Here is a 26583-nt window from a genome sequence, read left to right as displayed (position 1 = left end):
CCGCCGCTCTCATCATGCTTGCCAGGCATGACGCAAGCGGGACCACCCTGACACCGCATGAGCTTAGGGCGATGCACCACGCTCTGCCAGTATCCCATACCCGGCTGTTGGTATAGAGTCCCTAGCTGGGGACCTGTCTAGCTTAAGCCTGGACAAGGGAAAGACACTGGTGGCGCGCAGCAATGCCCCATCATCAAGCTCTGCCCCGCTACCTCCTAAGGAGTCAACTCTAGCGAAGCAGAGCCCAGCAATGACACCATCCCCATACCCCTTCGGGTTGGGCAATGCCGCCACCGCCTACTCTTCCGCTCACGCAGAGCCTTTAGGACACCACCAATGTTTTGCCCTTGACCTCATCGCCACAACCCCAACCCACACCCATGCTGACTCCTTAGAGGACTAGGCATGGGCCAGAGCAGACTTCTCTGGGCTTCACGACCCTAAAGCCATGCACCGCTTCATGGCCTCAAGCGACTACTACTTTGGCTACTCTGACTCTGATGATGAAGACACTTACGAACCCACTCATAAGTGCTTCAATGTCGAGCTTGGGGTGCTGAGCATGAGCGATGAAGATAAAGGGGTAGGCAATCACTCCCCGCCCCATGAGGTGGCAGGCGACGCCACACCTCCACACGTTGAGCCCCTAGCAGCGTGGAACGAGAACCCCGCCCCCAAGGAACTTCAACGCCTAGACCTAGAGCAGCTCTGTGAGCTTCAGGCCAAGGTCGAACAAGACCGACTCCTTCTGTAGCAGCTCTGAGACACCCTCGAGCAAGAGCAATGGGGTTGCGGTGATGGCAGAGCAGCCTAGCAGAGGGCTCGCGACGTCAACCACCGCATCAACAACGATGAAGGGGGTGAGCAACCCCCTATCTTCAATCGCGCTAGCCAAAACATCATGGCAGTAGCGATGCTACTCCGGACAATGCCTGAGCCCTCTACCTCAGAGGGACGACGGGTCCATAGTGAGCTCCGAGACCTCCTCGAGACCGCCATGGTACAGTAGGCAGAAAGTTCTGCCTCTCAACGGCGTGGGGCACCTCAGAACAACCTACAGCACTAGCTCAGCAAGATAGAGAGGCCTCGGTCTGTCCCAAGCTTGCTCGAGCACCGAAAGCCAACAAGCCCCCCTCGGTGCATGACCGCCTCAGCGACCGATGCGAGGCGCAAGGCAACCACGATGTGGTCAGCAGGTGATGGTGCCACGACAATGATGGGCCCGCCCGAGGCTACCACCTGCACCGAGGTGGTCGCTACGACAGTGGGGAGGACCATAGTCCTTCTCCTGGGCCACCTAGGCCTCGAGTCTTCAGCAAGGCCATCCACGACGCCCACTTCCTGGCCTAGTTTTGGCAACTGGCCAACCTCTCCAAGTACAGCGGCGAGACCAACCCCGAGCTGTGGCTGGCCGATTACCACCTAGCTTGTTAGCTAGGCGGCGCGGATGATGACTTGCTCATCATCCGCAACCTCCCCTTGTTCCTATCAGACTCGACACGAGCCTGGCTCGAACACCTCCCTCCCTTGTAGATCAACAACTGGCATGATTTGGTAAAGGTCTTCGTCGGGAATTTTTAGGGCACATACGTGTGCCCCGGGAACTTCTAGGACCTCAAGAGTTGTTGCTAGAGGCCGGACGAGTCTCTCCGAGACTTCATCCGACGCTTCTCCAAGCAATGCACCGAGTTGCCCCGCATCGACGACTCAAAAATTGTCTAGGCATTCCTCTCTGGCACCTCTTGCTGAGACCTAATTCGAGAGTTAGGCCAAAACATACCGACCACGGCGGCTGCGCTCCTCGACATCGCCACCAACTTTGCCTCGGGCAAAGAGGCTGTCGGGGCCATCTTCCCCAACAATGACACCAAGGGGAAGTGGAGGGACAAGGCCCCCAGGGCCTCGGCCCCCACCTCCCCAAGAAAAAGAAAAAGGGTCACTAGGGGAAGCAGGAGGTCCTCGAGGCCAATCTAGTCATGGCCGCAGATCGCAAGAATCTCCAAGGCCCTGCTAGAGGCCCCAGACTCTTTGACGGCATGCATAAGAAGCCCTGCCCTTACCACCAGAGCCCGGTGAAGCACACCCTCAAAGAGTGCACCATGCTCTGGTGTTACTACGCCAAGCTTGGGCTCCCCAATGATGATGCCAAGAAGAAGGGTACCGGCAATAGGGACAACGACAAGGATGACGGGTTCCTCGAGGTGCACAATGCCTTCATGATCTTTGGTGGGCCTTTAGCGTGCCTCACGGTGCGTCAGTGAAAGAAGGAGCATCGGGAGGTATTCTCGGTTGAGGTAGCCACTCCCCAGTACCTCGACTGGTCTCGGGAGGTGATCACCTTTGATCAAGATGACCACCCCGATTATGTCCCAAACCCTGGGCAGTACCCACTCATCGTCAACCCAATCATCAGCAACACCTAGCTCACCAAGGTGTTGATGGATGGAGGAAGCAGCCTCAACATCCTCTATGCCAACACCCTAGAGCTCCTAGAGCTCGACCAGTCATGGCTCCGAGGCAATGCCACGCCCTTCCATGGCATTGTGCCAGGGAAACGCACGTGACCCCTCAGGCGCATCGACTTGCCCATCTGCTTTGGCACTCCCTCCAACTACCACAAGGAGGTCCTCACCTTCGAGGTGGTTGGGTTCAAGGGGACCTATTACGCCATCCTAGGGCACCCATGCTACACCAAGTTCATGGCGATCCCCAACTACACCTACCTCAAGCTCAAGGTGCTAGGCCCCAATGGCATCATCACTATTGAGTCCATGTACAAGCATGCATATGACTATGACGTCGAATGCATCGAGTATGCCAAGGCTCTCATGGAGGCCGAGACCCTCATCATCAACCTTGATCGACTTAGTAGCGAGGCGCCCGACTCCAAGCGTCGTGCCAGGACTTTCAAGCCCATAGAGGCCATCAAGCTCATCCTAGTCGACCCCACCTGCTCCAATGGCCGAGCGTTAAGGGTCAGCGCCACCCTCAATAGCAAATAGGAAGCCGTGCTCATCGACTTTCTCCGCACGAATGTCGATGTATTCGTGTGGAGTCCCTTGGACATGCCAGGCATACCGAGGGAGGTCGCCGAGCATGCCTTGGACATCTAGGCTGGCTCCAGATCGGTGAAGCAGCGCCTATGCCGATTCAACAAGGAAAAGCATAGGGCCATCGGCGAGGAGGTGCAGAAGCTTTTGGTGGCTGGATTCATTAAGGAAGTGTCCCATCTAGAGTGGTTAGCTAATCCTGTATTAGTTAAGAAGAAAAATGGGAAGTGGAGGATGTGTGTAGACTACACCAGTTTGAATAAAGCATGTCCAAAAGTTCCATTCCCATTACATTGAATTGACCAAATCATTGACTCCACTACGGGATGCGAAACCCTATCTTTCCTTGATGCATATTCCGGTTACCATCAAATCAAGATGAAAGAATCCAACCAGCTCGTGACTTCTTTCATCACCCCATTCGGCATGTACTGCTATGTGACTATGCCATTCGGCCTCAGAAACGTAGGGGCCACATACCAGCGGTGCATGACCCAAGTCTTTGGTGAGCACATCGGGTGAACCATCAAGGCCTACATGGATGACATTGTGGTCAAGTCCAGGAAGGCCAGTGATCTCATTGATGACTTGGAGATAGCCTTCAAATGCCTCAAAGAGAAGGGCATCAAGCTCAACCCCGAGAAGTGTGTCTTCGGGGTCCCTCATGGCATGCTCTTAGGATTCATAGTCTCGGAGCGTGGCATTGAGGCCAACCCAGAGAAGGTCTCGGCCATGACCAACATGGGACCAATCCGAGACCTTAAGGGAGTGCAGAGGGTTATGGGATGCCTTGCGGCCCTGATGCGCTTCATCTCGCGCCTTGGCGAAAAAGGCTTGCCTCTGTACCGCCTCTTGAGAAAATCTGAATGCTTTTCTTGGACCCCCAAGGCTGAAGAAGCCCTCACCAATCTTAAGGCACTACTCACCAATCCTTCCGTCCTAGTGTCACCAACCAAGGGCGAGGCCCTCTTACTCTACGTCGCCGCAACGACCTAAGTGGTCAGCGCGGCCACAGTGGCCAAGAGGCAGGAAGAGAAGCATGCTCTACCCATCCAATGACCTATTTACTTCATCAGCGAGGTGCTCTTTGAGACTAAGACATGCTGCCCCCACATCTAGAAGCTGATCTATGCCATAGTCTTGGCTTGATGCAAGTTGCGTCACTACTTTGAGTCCCACCCGGTGATTGTGGTGTCGTCTTTCCCTCTAGGAGACATAATCCAGAACCGGGAGGCCTCGGGTAGAATAGCCAAGTGGGCCATCGAACTCATGGGGGAAGCCCTGTCTTTTGCGCCTCAGAAAGCAATTAAATCCCAGGTCTTGGCCGATTTTGTGGCTGAGTGGACCGACACCCAACCACCACCTACTCAAATCCAGGCGGAATGCTAGACCATGTATTTTGATGGGTCCCTGATGAAGATCGGGGCAGGCGCGGGTCTGCTCTTCATCTCACCCCTCGGAGTGCACATGCGCTACATGATTTGGCTCCACTTCGCCGCCTCCAACAACGCAGCCGAGTATGAAGTTGTAACACCCCGGGTGTTTAAATATTAAAAATAGGACATGTCATCATATGCATTGCAAGGCATTGGTCATATTGCAAACTTTGATATGCATTTACTAAAACAAGTTTACATTTATGTTATGAGTGTTGAATTGTATTGTTTGAATCAAGTTCAAAATTTGGTTTGGATTTGAATTTTTGAGAAACCTGTGATTTTCAGCATTTAAATCCTACCTTGAAAACTCATTTCAAAATCTAAGCATATTTTGGGGTTGAGCCCACAAGCAAAAGTGTAGAGCTTGTCAAGTTATATAAAGTTTGTTTTTGGAGTTTTCAAAGTTGTTAGGAAAAATTTGAAGTAATTCAAAAAGGCGTAAATCGTTAAATATTCCCTATTTGAATTCAAAAGTTCATTTCAATATATAGACTGAATTAGGGGGTGGTTATAAAACCAAAGTTGTAGAACTTTGAATTTTGAACAACTTTTATTTTTGGAGATTTTTGAGTTGTTATACAAATTTGGGAGTAATTTGAATTTAAAAATGAATGGCAATTATGTAATTACTGTGAACAATGTTCACCACCTTAGCTACATTGCCGACGATCCTTCAGCTTGCTTCGAGTCGTGCGCGTGGCCATCTGAGCGTCGCGCTGGCGAGGGAAATGGAGTCGTCGTGGCTTCCTTGAGGTTCCTGGCCATCCTTTATTACCTAAGCCGTCGTCGTCATTGTCGTTTCCTCCTCCTCTATTTTCCCGTCGCCTTGCTCATCTCCGGCGAGCTCCCACCGTCGAACCAGTGCCTGTGCCATCACAGCGTAGCGCTTAATAGTTCCACCTACTCCTTGCGCACCCAACCGACCCACTTTTGTTGCTTGACTTCACTGGAAAACTGCTCTGCGCGCTCTTCTTCCTCGTGGCCGGCAATGTCCCCGTCGCAAGCACTTCGCCGTGGCTAGAGCTCCACGGTGCGCCTCTACCCCTGCTGAGTCTTGCTTCAGCTTCGCCATGATGCCATGGTACTCTATGACCCATTGATTTCTCATTTTGACCACCATAGCTACTGGAGCATCGCCACCGACGATGGTCTACTCCGCCGTGCCTACTCGGAACGTCGACCAGCATCTTCGTTGCTCCTCCGACCCTACTCGTTGCTCAGTCGTGTTCGGGGTGAGGTGCTGAACCCTTCTGTGCTAAGTGTTTAACCTCTACCGCACTTGTGTCGCTGGTGTAGCGTGGCCGTGCCGTCGTGCCCGCCATGGTCGTCGCTGTGCTCGGTCCAGTCAGTGTTTGGTCTTATTTTTGCCACCAGTCGAAGCGTAGTAGTGTAGGGGACGTGGTGGTGCTTTCACCATCGTCGTTGGTCTCACCAACGGCGAGAATTCACCGATCAGCACGCGTGCTACCGCGGTCAAGCCGGAGGTTGGGGATGACAGGTGGGGTCAAGTTGTCAGTGACTGTGTAGTTCAAAATGCATTTTTCTATTTTCAGCAATGAATGAATAGTATCTATTTTTGTTATTTTTTTGTAGATTTATTTAGAGCTCCAAAAATTATGAAAATTTTTGTGTGACCTCTCTGTGATGTATAATATTTAAGAAAAATATGAAATGTTATTTTTCAGTACTTTTTGAATGTGATGAAAATTGCTCAATTTATTAATAAATAGATTTCCATGATTTTTCTAGGCTTATTTATTTATCCAAAAATTATGAAATTTGTTTTGCCACTTACTTATCATGTGATGAACCTTTACTAAAATTTTGAGCTCAATTAGAATAAGTTGATTTATTTCATAATTTTTAATTAATTAATTAATTCATAAAAGCGAATAGTAACCTTTAGTAATTTAAGTTTTGTTTGAATTTTTGATTGAGTGATGTCCTTAGGTCATTAGTTGGTAATGATCTTTGGCAATTGATGTTAGTATTCCGGAAAGGTTTAGTTAGTTTAACTTGTAACTGTACCGTGAAGGAAAGTTGTATTCAAGTTGTTAATTTTTGCATCCATCATCGAGCATCTTGTTTCGTATTCCGCATCATGTTAAACATGGCATTGTTACTATGTGTAGTGAACGAAGGTGAACACGTGGTAGTTAATCAAGTTACAGAGGAGATTATTCTGTCTGTTGAGGTCGGATCGAATACTTGTGGAACGTCGTAGGAACTAGACTTTTCCGTCAACGAAGGCAAGCCCCAGATGCATACAACCCTACCTTGTGATTTACAAATTACTTTCGCTTTTGCTTTTCTTTACTACATCAAGTGATTAAGAGTTAAATAAAAGTCTAATTGATGCATTACCAGCATTATTTTTTCCATATATACCTTGTTACCAGTTTTACGTCGTAAGTGTCTAGTTATGCTCAGCCATGCTTAGACAGATCAAAGTCGGGTGATTACCTGTCATCTGCAAGTTTTAAATGGAACTTTGGTTACTTATGTTATCATGAAATATGAGCATGTGGAGTAATAAATCTAGACCGGGCAGATTCGGTGTGTGTGAGCCACAAGACATGGAGGTCTTGTGAGCGGGTTCTTTCCGCTTGTGTCGGTTAAGGTCCGTACCGTTGTTGAACTGTGTGCGGTGAGACTTTGTAGTACTAACCACATACTCCGGTAAGCCTTAACTTGGCAATTCTATTACAAGAATGGCTACTCGCGCACTAGAAGTGGAGAGATGGCAGGAATAGTGTGTACCCATGTGGCAATGGGTCGAATTAGTGGAGTACTGTATTCTCAAGTGGCGCGGATCTGTTCTTGTTTTAGAGGATCCGAGAATAGGTTGGTATATGTAGGTCGGGTACCTGCATATGTCGTGTGGTCTGGAATCCCCAGCTGGGTTTTAATCGGTTCGAATCGTCGTTGCTCCTCGGTTATGGAGACTCACTTCTCTATTCATCATTGTAGTATTAATAACTGGAACTTGAGGTTGGATTGAGAAAGTGTGGATATGAAGTTTCATGATATCTATGCGGGTCATGTTAGCTTTGTATGTGATCTATATGAAGTTTTAAATGTTGATATAAAGAATTTTTGTTAAAGAGCTTTTACGCAAAAGAACCTTGATTATTGCTAAAGCCATACCTTGAATCCCTAAGCCTGCATTTTTGAGTTTATCAGTTCTTATTTCGGTTAAGTCTTGTTGAGTACTTTTGTACTCAGGGTTCATTGACCCTTGTTGCAGGTGAGCCTCATGAGCAGATCTGTTTTGGATCATGCTGCATGACTATTGTTTGATCTGACGATGAGAAGTAAATGTGTGGCCCTTGGGTAGGGCAGTTCTATTGTGTGTTTTGTATTATGTTATAATACCATTCCACTACTAAGTTTTGTATTAATTATCGAACTTAGTTGTAAGGTTTGAAATCACTGGTTTATAAACTAAGTTATTGTAAGACTTCCACTGCTTTTACTCTGATGTATATATTTGAATAAATGTTGTAATACTGCAATGACTCTATAATGTGATTCTGCTTAGAAATCGTGGATGATTCGGGGTTCCCCGAGGACACCCGACAGTCTTCTTAAGTTACCAGAAACATATGCATAGATGTCAAAGGTCATTGGACAGTGATAGGTGCATGTGGGCCCTATAATTTAGGAGGTTCTGCCACATAATAGTATCAGAGCGCGATCGTTACAAAGTCTTTGTCATATTGGTTTACAAAAATTTCAAAACAATTTGGGATGACTAAACTTAACTTGTTAATTTGGTCCAAATTGCTTCTGACTTATCTTATCTCTTTCTCACCATTCCTTAGTTGATTAAAAAAGGTTTTGTGTGATGGAGTAGTAATCTTACTATGCCCTATATAAAAACAAATGTTGTTTATGTTTGTTATAAGCTTTGGTGGCTTTGTTCGTAAGAACGATTCATGCATCATAATTAATTCACTTGTTACTTCCTTCATCTCTGAGTCTGGGGTGAGTAGTGTGTATGGGTTGAGTTGTGTAGTCCATCCTTACTGCTCTTGAGACTATTGTCAGATTGTTTACTTGGATTAATCCTGCTTTGTACAGTATGGCTCGTACCAAGAAGACACCCCGTAAGTCCATAGGACCCAAAGGAGTTCCTCACCACCAACTTGCCCCAAGGAATGATGGTGCTAGCAGTAGCAGCTCTAGGCCTAATCCCCAGGTAGAGATACAGAGGATTTATGCAGAGTTAGCACAAGCTACTAGAGATAGGGCTTTGGATGCTATACAGGTAGGAGAATTACAGGATCAATTGAGACATCTCACCACCGCGCATTGGAACTGCGAACGTATGTTAGTTCGTACGGTGGAAGGAAGGAATGAAGCTTGGCAAAGGGAAAATGTAGCTAGAGCTAGGACTCATGAGCTAGAATTCTATGTAGAAGATTTAGAAGAGCATAATACTTATCTGCATGAGGAAGGTCATAGGCTTAGCAATCTACTAGATCCAAATCATGAACCCCAAGCTGATGCCATGGACCCCGGTGTCATCCTTGCCGATGATGACGAATCAGAAGAGGAAGAAGAAGAAGATCCTAAAGAATTAGTAATGATCGATAAAAGTGATAATGAAGGCGGTAATATTTCTGGAATGGATACCGAGCCTAAAGTTTGAAGTGATCAAGGAAAGGAGTAGAGTTGTATAATAGTTAGTTCTAGTTAAAGTTAAGTAGTTTTGTTTAGGTTCATGCGGGTTTGTGTTTATATTAGTAAACTCTATGTAATGTGGCTGGAGTAAGCTTTTGCGCAATTCAATAAAGACTTGTGAATAAAGTTTGGTTTGTTATGAGCAGATGCATCATACGTGGGGTTCATATATTCTGGGAACTTCACAAGATGAGGATGATATTCTAGATCCGCCACTAGTTCCAACAAATCTGGCTGATGCTATAACCGCACTTGATAATGTGATAGCCAAAAATTCTCGTTTGCTTCATGAGATAGCTCAGAGTAATCAAAATCAGATGCAAGGAAATCGTGGTCACCACCATAACAGACAGGAGGCTACATATGTTGATTTTATAGACACAAGACCACCAGTGTTCACCAAGGCAGATGAACCATTGGAGGCTGACGATTGGCTTCGAACCATGGAGCAGAAATTTGATCTTATTCCATGCACGGAGTATCAGAAACCTGCGTTTGCCGCCCAGCAACTTCGAGGAGCAGCAAGTGCTTGGTGGGCAAACTTAGTGGCTATGCAACCAGTTGGCATTCCAATAACTTAGGCTGAGTTCCGTAATGCCTTCAGAGCCCACTATATTTTGGAAGGAGTGATGGCTATGAAGCTGGATGAATTCCTTACTTTAAAGCAAGGGGATCAAATTGTGATGTAGTATGTGGGAAGATTCAATCACCTATCACAATATGCACCTAAACATGTCAATACTGATGCCAAGAAGAAGAGGTGGTTTATGAGAGGCCTGAATATCAAGCTACAGACAATGATGACAACTTGTACTAATGTTACTTATCATGAGGCTATAAATATTACAATTGCTTTAGAGGCAAAATATCGGCAGCATAAGGAGCTCAAAAAGAAAAAGAGTATGCCATCTGGATCTTTTGGGGGAAATCAGAAGAGACAGAGGGTGATTTATTATCCAGTAAATCATAATCGTCCTTATCGTCCGCCATAGTTCCAAGTCGGGCAATAGTCAAATGTCTCTCCTGCTATAACCCAACTGAATCCACAGTAGACCATTGCTCCTGGTGGCAATGCTCCAACGTCCCAAGGTCACAATTATCCATGTTATAATTGTGGAAGGACCAATCATTTCTCTAGGGAATGTCCGTATCCTAGGTAGGCTAATCAAAATTATCAGAAGGCCCCTGCCAATCAACAATAGGGTCAGGCAACAAACAAGAACCCTAATCATAATGCTCAGAAGGGCAAAGATGAGAGGAAGACAGGATGGGTGTTCTATATTCAAGCTGGAGAAATTCCAGAAGGGGAGCCAGTGATGATGGGTATATTTCCTATCGCCAATCACCCTATAGTTATACTTTTTGATTCAGGTGCATCTCATTCATTCATCAATAGAACATTTGTGGTAAAGCATGAAATTTCAATTGGGGCAACAAAGGAAAGTTTCTTTATACAGTCGCCTGGGGGACGTCTGTGTACTAAGAAAATGGTATACCAGGTACCCGTAAACTTGGGTGGGCATATTTTCCCCACTACCATGATTATCCTTAAGGATTAGGATATAGATGTAATCTTAGGAATGAATTGGATGTATCAGTATAAGGCTGTTATAGATGCTTTGAATAGGACATTAAGGGTGAGTTTGCCTGATAGTAATTCTCAACTTCTCATCCAACTTCCAACCTTAAGAAGATCAGTGGGCAAGGTTTGTGCAACTACTGTCAAAGAAATTAGAGATATCCTCGTAGTGTGTGAATTTTCGGATGTGTTTCCTGAAGATTTACCTGGTCTACCACCTGATAGGGATGTACAGTTTAACATAGAGTTGCAACTTGGAACAGCTCTGATTTCTCGGAGAGCTTATAGGATGCCACCTAAGGAATTGGCCGAGCTGAAGACTCAATTACAAGAATTGATTGAGAAGGGGTTTATCCAACCTAGTTCATCACCTTGGGGATGTCCAGTAATTTTTGTGAAAAAGAAAGATGAGACCCTGAGGTTATGTGTTGACTATCATCCGTTGAATGAAGTGACCATCAAGAATAAGTATCCTTTACCTCGGATAGATTTGCTTTTTGATTAATTAGCCAGAGAAAAAGTTTTCTCTAAGATAGATTTGAGGTCAGGATATCACCAAATCAAGATAAAGCCTAAAGATATTCCCAAAATGGCATTTACCACAAGATATGGATTATATGAATACTTGGTGATGTCTTTTGGTTTGACAAATGCTCTAGCTCATTTCATGTATCTGATGAATTCAGTATTCATGCCTGAGCTAGATAAGTTTGTAGTAGTGTTTATTGATGACATTCTAGTATATTCCAAGAATAATAAAGAAGATGCGGAACATCTCAGAATTGTTCTGACCCGCTTGAGAGAACATCAACTATATGCCAAGTTTAGTAAGTGTGATTTCTGGCTTAAGGAAGTATAATTTCTTGGACATGTCTTGTCAGCTGAAGGTGTTGCAGTTGATCCAAGCAAAGTGAAGGATGTGCTTGATTGGAAATCGCCAACCATAGTTCATCAAGTTCGGAGTTTTCTGGGATTGGCGGGGTATTACCGTCGATTTATCCAAGAATTCTCTAAAGTATCAAAGTCCATAACTGAATTGTTGAAGAACCAAGTCAAGTTTGTCTGGTCATCTGATTATGAAGAGGCTTTCCATACTTTGAAAAGACCATTGACTACTGCACCAGTATTAGCCTAACCTAATATCGAGAAGCCGTTTGATGTTTATTGTGATGCTTCAGGTATTGGTATTGGATGTGTGTTGATGCAAGAAGGCCGAGTCATTGCCTATGCATCCAGACAACTTAAGCAACATGAAGAACACTATCCGACTCATGATCTAGAGTTAGCAGCTGTGGTCCATGCTCTAAAGATTTGGCAGCATTACCTGCTTGGTAATACGTGCCATATTTATATAGACCACAAGAGCTTAAAGTATATCTTTACTCAGTCAGAGTTGAACATGCGACAAAGAAGATGGTTAGAACTGATTAAAGATTATGACTTGGAAGTACATTATCACCCCGGTAAAGCAAATGTGGTTGCAGATACCCTCAGTCGCAAAAGTTATTGCAATTGTCTGGCAGTAAGAACAATGGGTTTGACTTTATGTCAAGAAATGGAGAAGTTGAATGTAGAAGTAATTCAACAAGGTAGTTTGACCAACATAATTGTTGAAGCCACTATTCGAGATCAAGTTATTGTTGCTTAGAAAGAAAACAAGGGTATAGCCCATATCAAAGAAAGGGCCCGGAATGGAAAAGCAGAATGCTTCAGCATAGATGATGAAGGTGTGTTATGGTTCAAGGATCGCCTAGTGGTACCAAAGGTTCCTGAGTTGCGGCAGTCAATTCTGGAAGAGGCACATGCTACTAGGTTATCTATCCATCCAGGAAGTAACAAGATGTACCATGACTTGAAACAAAGATTTTGGTGGACCAAAATGAAGATAGAGATTGCCAGATACATAGCAAAGTGTGATACTTGTCAAAAGGTGAAAGCTATACATTTGAGGTTTGCTGGTGAATTACAACCATTACCTATTCCATCTTGGAAGTGGGAGGACATAAGTATGGACTTTATTGTTGGTCTACCCAATACATCAAAGGGATTTGACTTAATATGGGTTATTGTAGATCGACTAACCAAGTCAGCACATTTTCTTCTAGTTTAGAATACATATCCCACTATACGGTATGCCAAGATGTATTTAGAGCAAATTATGAGTCTCCATGGAGTACCCAAGACTATTGTGTCTGATAGGGGTACACAGTTTGTCTCCAGTTTTTAGAAATGGTTGCATTATTCATTGGGTACCAAGCTCCTATATAGTACAGCTTATCATCCGCAGACTGATGGACAAACTAAAAGAGTCAATCAAGTGCTCAAAGATATGTTAAGATGTTGTGTCCTTAACTATTCCAATAAGTGGGATGAATGCTTACCTTTGGCTGAATTCTCATACAACAATAGTTATTAGGAAAGCATTAGAATGGCTCCATTTGAAGCACTCTATGGTCGTAGATGCAGAACATCGTTGAGTTGGTCTGAGCCTAGAGAAAGAAGGTTCTTTGGGATTGACCTTGTAAAAGAAACAGAAGACAAGGTTCAGCAAATACAAAGTAATTTGAAGATAGCTCAATCCCGACAAAAGAGTTATGTGGATAGACGATGTAGACCATTGGTGTTTAACAAAGGAGATTTTGTATATCTGAAAGTATCACCAATGAAGGGGGTTACCCGTTTTGGTGTTAAAGGAAAGTTGGCACCTCGATATATTGGACCATTTCAAATTTTGGAGAGGTATGGAAACGTGACATATCACTTGAAGCTACCCAAACATCTTTTAGCTGTGCATGATGTATTCCATGTTTCTCAACTGAAGAAATGTCTCTAAGTACCTGAGCAGAATGTTGAGGTTGAAGGAGTGGAACTTGAACCAGATTTGACTTATTTCGAATATCCTATCCGAGTTTTGGATTAGAAAGATCATGTTACTCGAATGAGGACATTCAAGTTCTACAAGATACAATGGAATCAACATTCAGAAGAAGAAGCTACTTGGGAATCAGAAGATTACTTATTAAAAAAATTTCTAGAGTTTCTAGAGTCAATATAGAATAGAGTAATATTAGTTGAGCTCGGTTGTACAAGTTGTGTTTTGTAAAGGGATCTCAGCTGTTTTATGGACAAGTTTTGGATGTTTTTGGACTGACATATTTCCTTTTCCATTACTTACCCTATGGCTTTGAATCTCGAGGCGAGATTTCTTTTAGGGGGAAGGATTGTAACACCCCGGGTGTTTAAATATTAAAAACATGACATGTCATCATATGCATTGCAAGGCATTGGTCATATTGCAAACTTTGATATGCATTTACTAAAACAAGTTTACATTTATGTTATGAGTGTTGAATTGTATTGTTTGAATCAAGTTCAAAATTTGGTTTGAATTTGAATTTTTGAGAAAACCCTGATTTTCAGCATTTAAATCCTACCCTAAAAACTCATTTCAAAATCTAAGCATATTTTGGTGTTAAGCCCAAAAGCAAAAGTGTAGAGCTTGTTAAGTTATACAAAGTTTGTTTTTGGAGTTTTCAAAGTTGTTATGAAAAATTTGAAGTAATTTGAAAAGGCATAAATCGTTAAATATTCCCTATTTGAATTCAAAAGTTCATTTCAAAATATAGACTGAATTAGGGGGTGGTTATAAAAGCAAAGTTGTAGAACTTTGAATTTTGAAAAACTTTTATTTTTGTAGATTTTCGAGTTGTTATACAAATTTGGGAGTAATTTGAATTTGAAAATGAATGGCAATTCTGTAATTACTGTGAACAGTGTTCACCGCCTTAGCTACATTGCCGACGATCCTTCGGCTTACTTCCAGTCGTGCGCGTGGCCATCTGGGTGTCACGCTGGTGAGGGAAATGGAGTCATCGTGGCTTTCTTGAGCTTCCTGGCCATCCTTTATTACCTGAGCTGTCGTCGTCCTTGCCGTTTCCTCCTCCTCTGTTTTCCCGTCGCCTTGCTCATCTTCGACGAGCTCCCACCATCGAACCAGCGCCTGTGTCGTCGCAGCGTAGCGCTCAATAGTTCCACCTGCTCCTTGCACACCCAACCGACCCGCTTTTGTTGCTTGACTTCATCGGAAAACTGCTCTGCGCGCTCTTCTTCCTCGTGGCTGGCAACGTCCCCGTCGCAAGCACTTCGCCGTGGCTAGAGCTCCACGGTGCACCTCTACCCCTGCTGAGTCTTGCTTCAGCTTCGCCACGATGTCGTGGTACTCTATGACCCATTGATTTCTCATTTTAACCACCACAACTACCAGAGCATCACCACCGACGACGGTCTGCTCCGCCGTGCCTGCTCGGAACATCGACCAGCATCTTCGTTGCTCCTCCGAGCCTACTCGTTGCTCAGTCGTGTTCGAGGTGAGGTGCTGAACCCTTCTGTGCTAAGTGTTTAACCTCTACCACACTTGTGTCACCGGTGTAGCATGGCCGTGCCATCGTGCCCGCCATGGTCGTCGCTGTGCTCGGTCCAGTCAGTGTTTGGTCTTGTTTTTGCCACCAGTCGAAGCGTAGTAGTGTAGGGGACGTGGTGGTGCTTTCACCGTCATCGTTGGTCTCACCGGTGGCGAGAATTCACCGGTCAGCGCGCGTGCTGCCGCGGTCAAGCTAGAGGTTGGGGATGACAGGTGGGGTCAAGTTGTCAGTGACTGTGTAGTTCAAAATAGATTTTTCTATTTTCAGCAATGAATGAATAGTATCTATTTTTGTTATTTTTGTGTAGATTTATTTAGAGCTCCAAAAATTATGAAACTTTTTGTGTGACCTCTCTGTGATGTATACTATTTAAGAAAAATATGAAATGTTATTTTTCAGTACTTTTTGAATGTGATGAAAATTGTTCAATTTATTAATAAATAGATTTCCATGATTTTTCTAGGCTTATTTAGTTGTCCAAAAATTATGAAATTTGTTTTGCCACTTACTTATCATGTGATGAACCTTTACTAAAATTTTGAGCTCAATTAGAATAAGTTGATTTATTTCGTAATTTTTAATTAATTAATTAATTCATAAAAGCGGATAGTAACATTTAGTAATTTAGGTTTTGTTTGAATTTTTGATTGAGTGATGTCCTTGGGTCATTAGTTGGTAATGATCTTTGGCAATTGATGTTAGTATTCCAGAAAGGTTTAGTTAGTTTAATTTGTAACTATACCGTGAAGAAAAGTTGTATTCAAGTTGTTAATTTTTGCATCCATCATCGAGCATCATGTTTCGTATTCTGCATCATGTTAAACATGGCATTGTTACTACGTGTAGTGAACGAAGGTGAACACGTGGTAGTTAATCAAGTTGTGGAGGAGGTTATTCTATCTGTTGAGGTCAGATCGAATACTTGTGGAACGTTGCAGGAACCGGACTTTTCTGTCAACGAAGGCAAGCCCCGGATGCATACAACCCTACCTTGTGTTTTACAAATTACTTTCGCTTTTGCTTTTCTTTACTGCATCAAGTGATTAAGAGTTAAGTAAAAGTCTAATTGATGCATTACCAACATTGTTTTTTCTGTATATACCTTGTTACCAGTTTTACGTCGTAAGTGTCAAGTTATGCTTAGCCATGCTTAGACAGATCAAAGTCGGGTGATTACCTATCATCTACAAGTTTTAAATGGAACTTTGGTTACTTATGTTATCATGAAATATGAGCATGTGGAGTAATAAATCTAGACCGGGCGGATTCGGTGTGTGTGAGCCACAAGACATGGAGCTCTTGTGAGCGGGTTCTTTCCGCCTGTGTCGGTTAAGGTCCATACCGTTGTTGAACTGTGTGCGGTGAGACTTTGTAGTACTAACCACATACTCCGGTAAGCCTTAACTTGGCGATTCTATTACAAGAATGGCTACTCGCGCACTGGGAGTGGAGAGATGGTGGGAATAGCGTGTACCCACGTGGCAATGGGCCGGATTGGTGGAGTACTATATTCTCGGGTGGCGCGGACCCATTCTTGTTTTAGAGGATCCGAGAATAGGTTGGTATATGTAGGTCGGGGACCTACATATGTCGTGTGGTCTGGAATCCCCAGCTGGGTTTTAATCGGTTCGAATCATCGTTGCTCCTCGGTTATGGAGACTCACTTCTCTGTTCATCATCATAGTATTAATAACTAGAACTTGAGGTTGGATTGAGAAAGTGTGGATATGAAGTTTCATGATATCTATGCGGGTCATGTCAGCTTTGTATGTGATCTATATGAAGTTTTAAATGTTGATATAAAGAATTTTTGTTGAAGAGCTTTTACGTAAAAGAACCTTGATTATTGCTAAAGCCATACCTTGAATCCCTGAGCCTGCATTTTTGAGTTTATCAGTTCTTATTTTGGTTAAGTCTTGTTGAGTACTTTTGTACTCATGGTTCGTTGACCCTTGTTGTAGGTGAGCCTCATGAGCAGATCTGTTTTTGATCGTGCCGCATGACTATTGTTTGATCTGACGATGAGAAGTAAATGTGTGGCCCTTGGGCAAGGTAGTTCTATTGTGTGTTTTGTATTATGTTATAATACCATTCCACTACTATGTTTTGTATTAGGTTTGAAATCACTGGTTCGTAAACTAAGTTATTGTAAGACTTCCGCTGTTTTTACTTTGATGTATATATTTGAATAAATGCTGTAATACTGCAATGACTCTGTAATGTGATCCTGCTCGGAAATCGTGGATGATTCAGGGTTCCCCGAGGACACCCGACAGTCTTCTTAAGTTACCGGAAACATATGCATAGATGTCAAAGGTTATTGGACAGTGATAGGTGCATGTGGGCCCTATAATTTAGGAGGTTCTGCCACAGAAGCCCTCGTCAATGGCTTGTAGATGGCCATCAAACTTGGAGTACGGTGTCTCGACATATGGGGCAATTCGTAGGTAATCATCAATCAAGTGATGAAGGAGTCGAACTGCCATGACCCCAAAATGGAGGCGTACTACAAGTTGGTACATCGCCTAGAAGACAAGTTCAATGGCCTTGAACTCAACCACATTATGCGAAAATTCAATGAGGCCACGGACAAACTGGCAAAGATGGTGTCAGCATGGGCCCTGGTCCCCCCGAATATCTTCGCCAGAGACCTCCACAAGCCTTCCATCGACTATGCCTCGGCAGCGGAAGAGGGCCCACTGGTTGAGCCCACCGCAGGGCCCGAGGCCCCCTCTATCACCGAGGCCCCTACGACCGAGCCCGAGGACATGGAAATCAACACAGAGCCTCCCAAGGCTGACCAGGGCACTAACTCGCAAGTCCCGTTCCTTGATTGCCTCGTTCGAGGAGAGCTTCCTATAGACAGGACCGAAGCCCGATGGCTTGCGTGATGAGCCAAAACTTACATCCTTAGCAACAACAAGTTGTACAGGCGAAGCTCGTCTGGCATCCTCCAATGATGCATCACCACTGAGGCAGGCCAAGTCCTACTTTGGGACTTGCACATGGGAGCCTACAGGCACCATGCAGCGCCTCGGACGCTCGTCGAAAACACCTTCTGCCAAGGGTTCTACTGGCCAACGGCGGTTGCTGACGCCACCAAGTTGGTACGCTCCTGCAAGGGATGCCAGTACTTTGCGCAGCAAATGCACCTCCCGGCCCAAGCCCTCCAAACCATCCCCATTACATGGCCATTCATCGTGTGGTGGCTAGACATGGTTGGGACTCTACAGAAGGCCCCCAGGGGCTATACCGATTTGCTGGTAGCGATTGACAAGTTCTCCAAGTGGATTGAGGCTTGTCCAATCACTCGAATCAAATCCAAGCAAGCGGTGCTATTCTTCACTGATATCATCCACAGGTTTGGGGTTCCAAACACCATCATCACTGACAACAGGACACAATTCACTAGCCACAAGTTCCTAACGTTTTGCGACGAACACCACATCCGTGTAGCCTGGTCGGCCGTAGGACACCCTAGGACAAACGGCTAAGTAGAATGTGCCAATGGCATGATCCTACAGGGTCTCAAGCTAAGAATATACAACCAGTTGAAGAAATTTGGCAAGAAATGGCTTGCCGAACTCCCGTTGGTCATCTGGAGCCTAAGGAACACTCCGAGCCGAGCCACGGGGTTCACACCGTTCTTCCTGGTCTATGGAGCCAAGGCCATCCTCCCCACTGACTTAGAGTATGGTTCCCCAAGGCTATAGGCCTACAACGAACAAAGCAACCGCACTGCCCGCGAGGACACCCTTGACCAATTGGAGGAAGCCCGAGATGTTGCGCTACTACACTCGGCCAAGTACTAGCAAGCCCTACAATGCTATCAAGCTCAGTGTATTCGAAGCCGAGACCTAAAAGTGGGTGACCTGGTGCTGAGACTGAGGCAGAGCAATAAGGGCCACCACAAGCTGACCCCACCATGGGAAGGGCCGTACATCGTCGCCCAAGTGCTAAAGCCCAGGACCTACAAGCTAGCCAACGAGAAGGGTGAAATCCTCACCAACGCTTGGAACATAGAACAGCTACATCGCTTCTACCCTTAAATTCCCAAGCATTGTATACATTGTTTCTCAAAATACAATAAAGAAGCATTCTTTAGTTGTTCTAATTTTTTGAGAAACCCCTCGAGCCCATTGATGGGGGATCGGCATTATGATAACGATATAAGGGAGACTCGGCTCTACCTCTATAGAGGTGCCCACCGCGGGGCTCGAACAAGACTCAGCTCTGCCTCTGTAGAACTGACCCTCCCTCGAGGGCTAGAAGGGGGGACCCCCCTAAGTCCTAGACACCGTTTTTAGTCATTTTTCGAAAAAAAATTCTATGCCAAACTCTCTCGCGTACTCTGACAAATCGATTCTAAAAAACCTAAGGACTGAAAGTCTGTCTCAGGGCCAAAAGGTCGGTCGAGCTACGAGATGGCCTACGCCTCTAGGCTACGGCAACTCCCTCACCACCTTTTGCCCGAAGGGCAGCTTAGGCTCCGAGGAAGTTTTTTGCAAGAGATATGTTTAAAGACGAGACAGAGAGTAGAGGCTCGGAAATACAATAAAAAATGATTAAAAAGCATATACACACAAGTACTTTGAAAGGCCTCGATGGCCACAAGCATCATGGTACAATGATGTAAGTCCTAATCTATTTACATGGCCCCTTTGGCCTAGGTCAAAACTCAGGGTCGCCAGTGTCAATGGTCGGCGTAGGAGGAACCACCTCCTCTTCGAACAACCTGGCTAGTGCCGTGCCAAGGGTCTCAGCCGCCTCCACCAGCTTCATGACCTCCTCCTCAGCCTTCTCGTCATCCTCAGCCATGACGTAACCATCGCTGATAGCCTCAAGGTCGATGCTGGCATAGTGTGAGGAGACGACAGCTAGGGCATGCTTGACGCCCATATGTAGTGCCCCTTAGAGCCGCTCATGGACTCGGCCGCTCAACGTGATCAAGCAGCTCCCAAGGGAGCTACCCGACTCGAACCCCCCGACCTCTAGGGCCTCACAGGCACTCCATATCGCGTTGTGCTCCTGGATCTCGGCCTCAAGCATCACCTGCACTGTGATGGAGGCCTCAGCTACCTAGGAGGGCTCCTTCTCCAACCCTGCGCCAAGACAAGCGGGATGGGGTTAAGCACGAAAGAAAACAAGCTGAATAGGGGCACAAGCCTATGAGACTCACCCTCGGCTTTCTCCCTCTAGTTTTGGACCTCGACCCGAGAGGCCTTAGCCACCCTAGAAGCCTCCCTCTCCAGCCCTACATCACATCAGGGAGTTAGGGGTCGAACGCAAGAAAAACAAATAAAACAAGGGGCGCGGCTCAACAGGACTCACCCTTGGCCTTTTCCTTCTAGGCTAAGGCCTCGACCTGAGAGGCCTCGGCCACCTTAACAGCCTCTACTAGGGCACCTTTCATCAGCAGGTGCATGCCCTGCTCCGCCTCTAGCTGCTCGGCGATAGCCTTGGTAGAGGCCGCCTCTTGTTCAGCCCGGGACCTAAAGGTGTCCCGCTCGCCGGCCACCTAGGTCAGCTCCTCCTCCAGCTCCTGAATCCATGCCACCAAAGGGGCGGCCTGCTCCTAAGCCATGGCCGCCTCGGCCTTCATGTCAGCACAATGAAGGCGGAGGTCCTCCACCTCTATGCTCCACACTGATAGAAGCTCATTAGCATTGGCGAGCAGGTCCTTCTGCTGCCAGAGCTGGTCCTAGACGTCCCTCTCCTACCGAAGGAACATCGACTTCTCGAGGGATCAGGCCTTGAGCTCCTGGATAGGTAGAACAAATGTCAAGCACTGCAAGGAAAACTCGGGAAAAAGACGACACAACACAAGAAAAGAAAGCACGTACCTAGGCAACGCTGGGTAGGTTGTCAGCCATGACGGGCAACGCTGTCCACAGCGACCGCTCTACCAGCCGACGGAATTGCTCGAAGGAGCCCCAGTGGCCCCCTCATCCATGTCCTCGAGGGTGGACAGAGGCTCCCCCTCAGGGTCGTCCTGGCTATGCCATAAGACACACGGGCTATCCCACCCGTGGGGCTCGGGTCGTACCCAGATGAGGGCCCAACTCCCCTCGCTAGAAGTCAGAGCTGGCTGCTCCGTGGTGCTGGCCACCTTGGCGTCCGCCACCTCCTTCCCCCAGGAAGTATCGTTGGAGGAGATTGAATGAACCTCCACCTCCCGGGCGCTCTCCTGCGATGGCAGCGGGTCTTGGACTAGGGGTGGTACCAAAGCTTGCCCCACCTCCGTCTCCGTATCCTAGGCCACCAACTTCGCCACGCCAAAGCCGGCCTCCACCACCTTGGCCTTAGTGGTCCTGGGAGGTCCAGCCTCTGCCACCTCGGCCTCGGTGGTCCTAGGAGCCTCGGCGTCCGCCACCTCAGCTTTGGAAGCCCTAGAAGCCCCAGCCTCCGCCACCTCGACCTTAGAGGCCCTAGGGGCCTCGGCCTCGCCCTCGGTGGCCTCAGCGACTAAAGGCGCCTCGACTTCACCTGACTTGAGGGCCCCAACCTCATGGGGCGTAGGCGCCTCCTCCCCTGCCTGCTTCATGGCTGCCTTGGTAGCCTCTCCTTGGGTGACCAGCTCCTTTGGGTTAACCCTGGCCAACGCCGCGCCACGCCGTAGGGCGGCCTGTGCGTCCACCACCCATCGGGCGGTGGAGCTGGTGCTCACCTTGAGCGCCTTAAGTGGTGCTAAGGCAGGCGCTTCCACCTGACGCTTCTGGCTGAAGATAAAACACTCACGAGGTCAGCATACGACCAAAGAACGAGTGGGAGATGTTGCAAACTCCACTGATAAAACACTTACCTCGAACGGGGAAGCAATAGCTTCCGCACCACGTCCCTTGTCCTCGGCAATGGCGGTGGCAATGGCAGTGGCATAGCTCCTGTGTCCACCAGTACCGGCCGGCCCTCGCTAGACTCCAATGCCCCTCGGTCCTCTATGGAGGCGGTTGAGTCGCCCCCCACCATCGCCCGCTCCACCTCCGTCGTCGAGCCCATCAAGCTGATGGCACGCTTCCCCGACGCCCGTGTCTCGGGCATGTTGGCCATGGCCCTAGGGTGGGCGATCGCCAGCCCCAAGGCACCCTCTCCTCCTCCTCCTGGAGATGCTAGGTCGCTCACCGATGCCCCGGGCGCCGTCTCCCTAATGTCAGGGAGGTGGTCTAGGGGACCCCGCCCTGCCTCGCTCTCATCATCATCACTCAAAAAATCCATCGACGACGATGACAGAGATGGCTCCTCTAGGAGACCGTTGCGCCTCTATTGCCAACAATGTTTCTCTAGCTCATCACGCTCGAGGCTCTTCCTCTTGTGCCTTGCCTCCTCGGCATCCTTCTGCTCCTTATACGCCTCGGCGTGCGCCCTATTCTCCGCTCGCCACTCTGTGTCCTCAGGAACAGGTGGTGGGGAGGCTCGCACATCCCTCATCCCCTACAGGAATGGCAAATGCAAATATGGGAACAGATTGAAAACATAAGGAGCAAGGAGGCCTCATGGGCCGCAGCAATGCGTGACTCACCAGAGAGATGTACCCCCGCGACGGGTGCATCAGGAACGGGGTCAAATCACTACTCCTCTACCGCCCCTCCACCGTCTCTCTCACCCGATGTAGAATCTCCTCATCGAAAAGGGCGATGGTGGACAACCAGATGTCGTTGATTGGCTCACTCGGTGTCATCTCAAATAGGCATTGCTGCCAAGCCATCAGCGGTAGCACCCTTCGGTGGTGGAAGGCCACCATGACCATGGCCGCCATAAGGCCATGGCTGCATAGCCTTTCCAGCGCCCTCAGGAGCGGCTGTAGCTTAGACTGATTAGCTAATGGGACACCGTACCTCCACCTCTTCAGCTGGCTCTCCACGACCCGCCCAGTATAGGGGGAAGCCCGCCATCATCATTGTAGAGGTAGAACCAGCTGTTGTACCAGCGGTGGTTGGACGACATGAGCTAGGCTAGGATGTAGAAGGGCAGCCTGTCTTGGCACACTTGGAGAGTGCAGCCGCTGGCCCTCAACGCCTTTCGCATGCTCGTCGTGCCCGCTGGCTTGGTGGTGAGCCCCGCCCAAAAGAAGTGGAGCCACAGCTCCTAGTGGGGGGCAATGCCCAGGTACCCCTCATAGACGGCGACAAAGATGGCTGCCTACGTGATAGAGTTGGGGTTGAAGTTGTGGAGCTCCACGCCGTAGTAATGCGGGAGCGCCCGCATGAACCGATCCACCGGCAAGCTGAGGCCACGCTCGTGGAAGGCCACGAAGCTCACGATGTTGCCATCGCATGGCCTCGACTCTGGCTCGTCCCCTGGAGCAATCCACTCCGGTCTGTTGGGGTCAGTGACCGGGCGGAGGAGACCGTCGTCGATGAGCAACTACAGCATCACTGTGGACACATCAGATGGACCCCAAGGATCCGCCTAGAGGACAACAGCGCCACCAGCCATGGATACGGTGGAGAATGTGGCTACGGTAGTAAGGCGTGCTCTCGCTATCTCTCTCTCTACTTTCCTCCCCCTTCTCCCCACTTCTCCCTGGTGCTCTCTTCCTCTGTTCTTAGCAACCGCTCGAGGATAGTTGGCGAACATAGGCAAAAAAGGTAAGGAGGGGCGGGGCGCGGCTCATCACGTATTTATGAGGGAGGAAAGAGGGCAAAATGGGTGGGTGATGAAACCAGGGAAGTTTCCCTCAGATCTAGCGCAGTTAATCTAGATCCGACCAAACCGCCCACGCATCCACCTTTTTCTTATTAACCGTGCGCACACAGTAACATCCCATCCGTAGACATCACATCGCATTCGACCATAGCGACGGTAGGCGCCATTCCGTCTCCTCGAGGAACCACCTCAAAAAGCGCACCCACCATCGTCAGCCGATGGGAAGGGAATATCCCCCACCCGATTCCTTTTAGACTAAGGAACTGGGCACCGAGTCTATTATGGTCCAGGGGTTCGAAGGCTAGACCCCCAAGGGTCTCGACAGCCACCTTAGGACAAATAGAGTCAGGGATGACTATGGGCGAGCCCGTACATGGCCGAGGCCCAAGCAAGCAATTGCTTGGGATGCCCTAAGTCGTGTCTGAGACCGGCAGGGAGGTCTCTGAATGGGATCCCACCATAGGGAGGCACCGAGCCCTCGGGGCCAATCGAACGGCCCTAGGACCCACTAGAGAAGCCATCTGGTACTTTTGGAGTGCGTCTCTAGACCGCTAGCCAACCCCTATCGAATGAGGCACGGGCCTCCACTCGGACTTACCTAGTAACAGCTCACCGGAGGTGTCACTGCTCGCCCACCGAGGGTAGCTTGGCATACTCCACCCCTCCTTCCGAACGAAAAGGATGCGCGAGAGCCGCACAAAAAAGACAGGGAAACTCTTGATCGCCCTCTTGCTCCGAGCAGAGGCTTGGGGGCTCTTCCTGCAATCAAGCCAAGGCCCGATGACCTGAACTCGCACTCGGGGGCTCGGCAAATGTGATAAAACCCCTCACTTAACATGAAAAAGCCCCTGGAGTTATAAATCCACTCCTCCAGGCCTACGAGGGCTACACCCGGCGGGTGCGCTCGCACGCACCCACCGAAGCCTCGAGTATGAAACACCATCCTGCCAGGAGCTACCACAAGTCAAGTCTCATCAAAACCTTAGGGAGAGCGCTCACACTCTCCCTAAGGCTCAGGGGCTACTGTCGAGTACCATAAAAAGGGGTCCCCTAAGCAAGAACCGAAAAAATCGCTTAGACCTTGTAAATATCAAAGCCAAGAGACAACCACTAGCAAACCCCCACCTTATCTGAGGCAGCCTAGAACAAAACCACGAGGCCTCGGACGAGGTACCAGTTTTCTGACTCACCCGAGGCCCCATGCCACAAGGCCTCGGATGAGGTACCAATTCTCTGACTCACCCGAGGCCCCGCACCACAAGGCCTCGGACAAGCACCTAGTTACCGACTCGCTCAAGGCCGGCTCGGCATCAACCCCATCACCGTCACCTTGATCGACTTCTCTGACGTGATGTCACATCTGACTAATGCGTCCAACCACTCCCACGATCTCATCCGAATGATGGCACGATACAGTGGAGTGGCCGACGAGATGGGAGTCACATCGACGCCATGCCGTCTGGGATAGGATAGGGTAGGGGTTACCGGCCGCTGTGCTCGGCACTATGCCCATGGCTGACACCCATGTTACACTGTGCTACCTAACCCCTGCTCCAAGGACAGCGTAGCGTGGAAAGACAAGTTTGGGTCCCTGTAGCCTCATAATCGATGTACAAGACCAACTGCTCCCTCCGAGCCTTGGCTATCCGCTTCTAGGCTCCTGTAGCCTCGAGACTCGTGCCTGCTGAGCCCCCACAATGGTTCAGCCTCTGCACCGACTGGGCCTCGGTGTCAAGCTACAGGAGCTCCCACATCGTGCACAGGGCCAAGCTCCTATAGCCTTGGAATCAGTGCACATGCGCCGTCGCATCTACCCAGCCTCGGCACTCCATGCTAGTCAAACATACAGTGACCAGCATGCCTCTGACAGAAGAGGGCGTGCATGCCACCATAGGAGCTCCCACGTCGCATAGGATCAGGCGTGACCGGCGTGTCGCTCTAGTGCACCGAGGATAAGACCGCTCCACCAACCATGTCGCCACAGTGACGAGCTACAGGGCTCAGACATACTGCCTCTGCTCACAAAATGCCACGTAGCAAATACATGTACCGCCCCTATGCCTCCCTTCGACTATAAAGGGAGTGACCAGGGCTGCTTCTAGGGGGATCAGACACACACGCGCAAGCAACACACAACGCTCTATAACACACATGCTCCCTCACTGCAAGAGATTAACATCTCGAGCAACCCATGCCACTCTATGCAGAGACCTAGGACTAGCTCACTCTCTCACTTAGCTTGTAAGCCCCTACTACAAGCACCTCAGTGCAAGGAATACAAGATTGCTCTCTTAGACTGGACATAGGGCACCTATTGCCTAAACTAGTATAAACCTTGTGTCTCTTTGCATCACCATCCGGGATTAGGGCTACGTAGTACACTTTCACTAGTCGGTTGAGGACCTACTGGACCAAAACGCCAACACTGTGACTAACGTGTGTTTTGCAAAAACAATTGAGTTAGGTCACGGTAATGGAGATCGATTAGGCAATCATGGTTGTCATGCCCCTACGATGGAAATCATTTTGGTTTTCAAAGGATGGACGACAAGGTTAAGGATGGACTAGTTCTAAGTGTCGATTGGAGTTGGAGAGACACTTAGAGTAGTTTAGGACTTTGTTTTTTCCTTTGGCCATACTATTAAGGGGGGTATAAACAGGTAGCTTGACCTAGGTGAGTCTAGTGAGTTAGGTGTGGTGCACACTTTTTAAAACTAGCACTAGGTAGCTCCAAAACAGCCCTATGATCCAATGGAGCAAACTTC

This window comes from Miscanthus floridulus, chromosome 5 (genome assembly GCF_019320115.1).
Source record: "Miscanthus floridulus cultivar M001 chromosome 5, ASM1932011v1, whole genome shotgun sequence".
NCBI lineage: Eukaryota > Viridiplantae > Streptophyta > Magnoliopsida > Poales > Poaceae > Miscanthus > Miscanthus floridulus.
The sequence above is the reverse complement of the archived record's forward strand: the minus strand, read 5'-3'. Positions refer to the sequence as shown.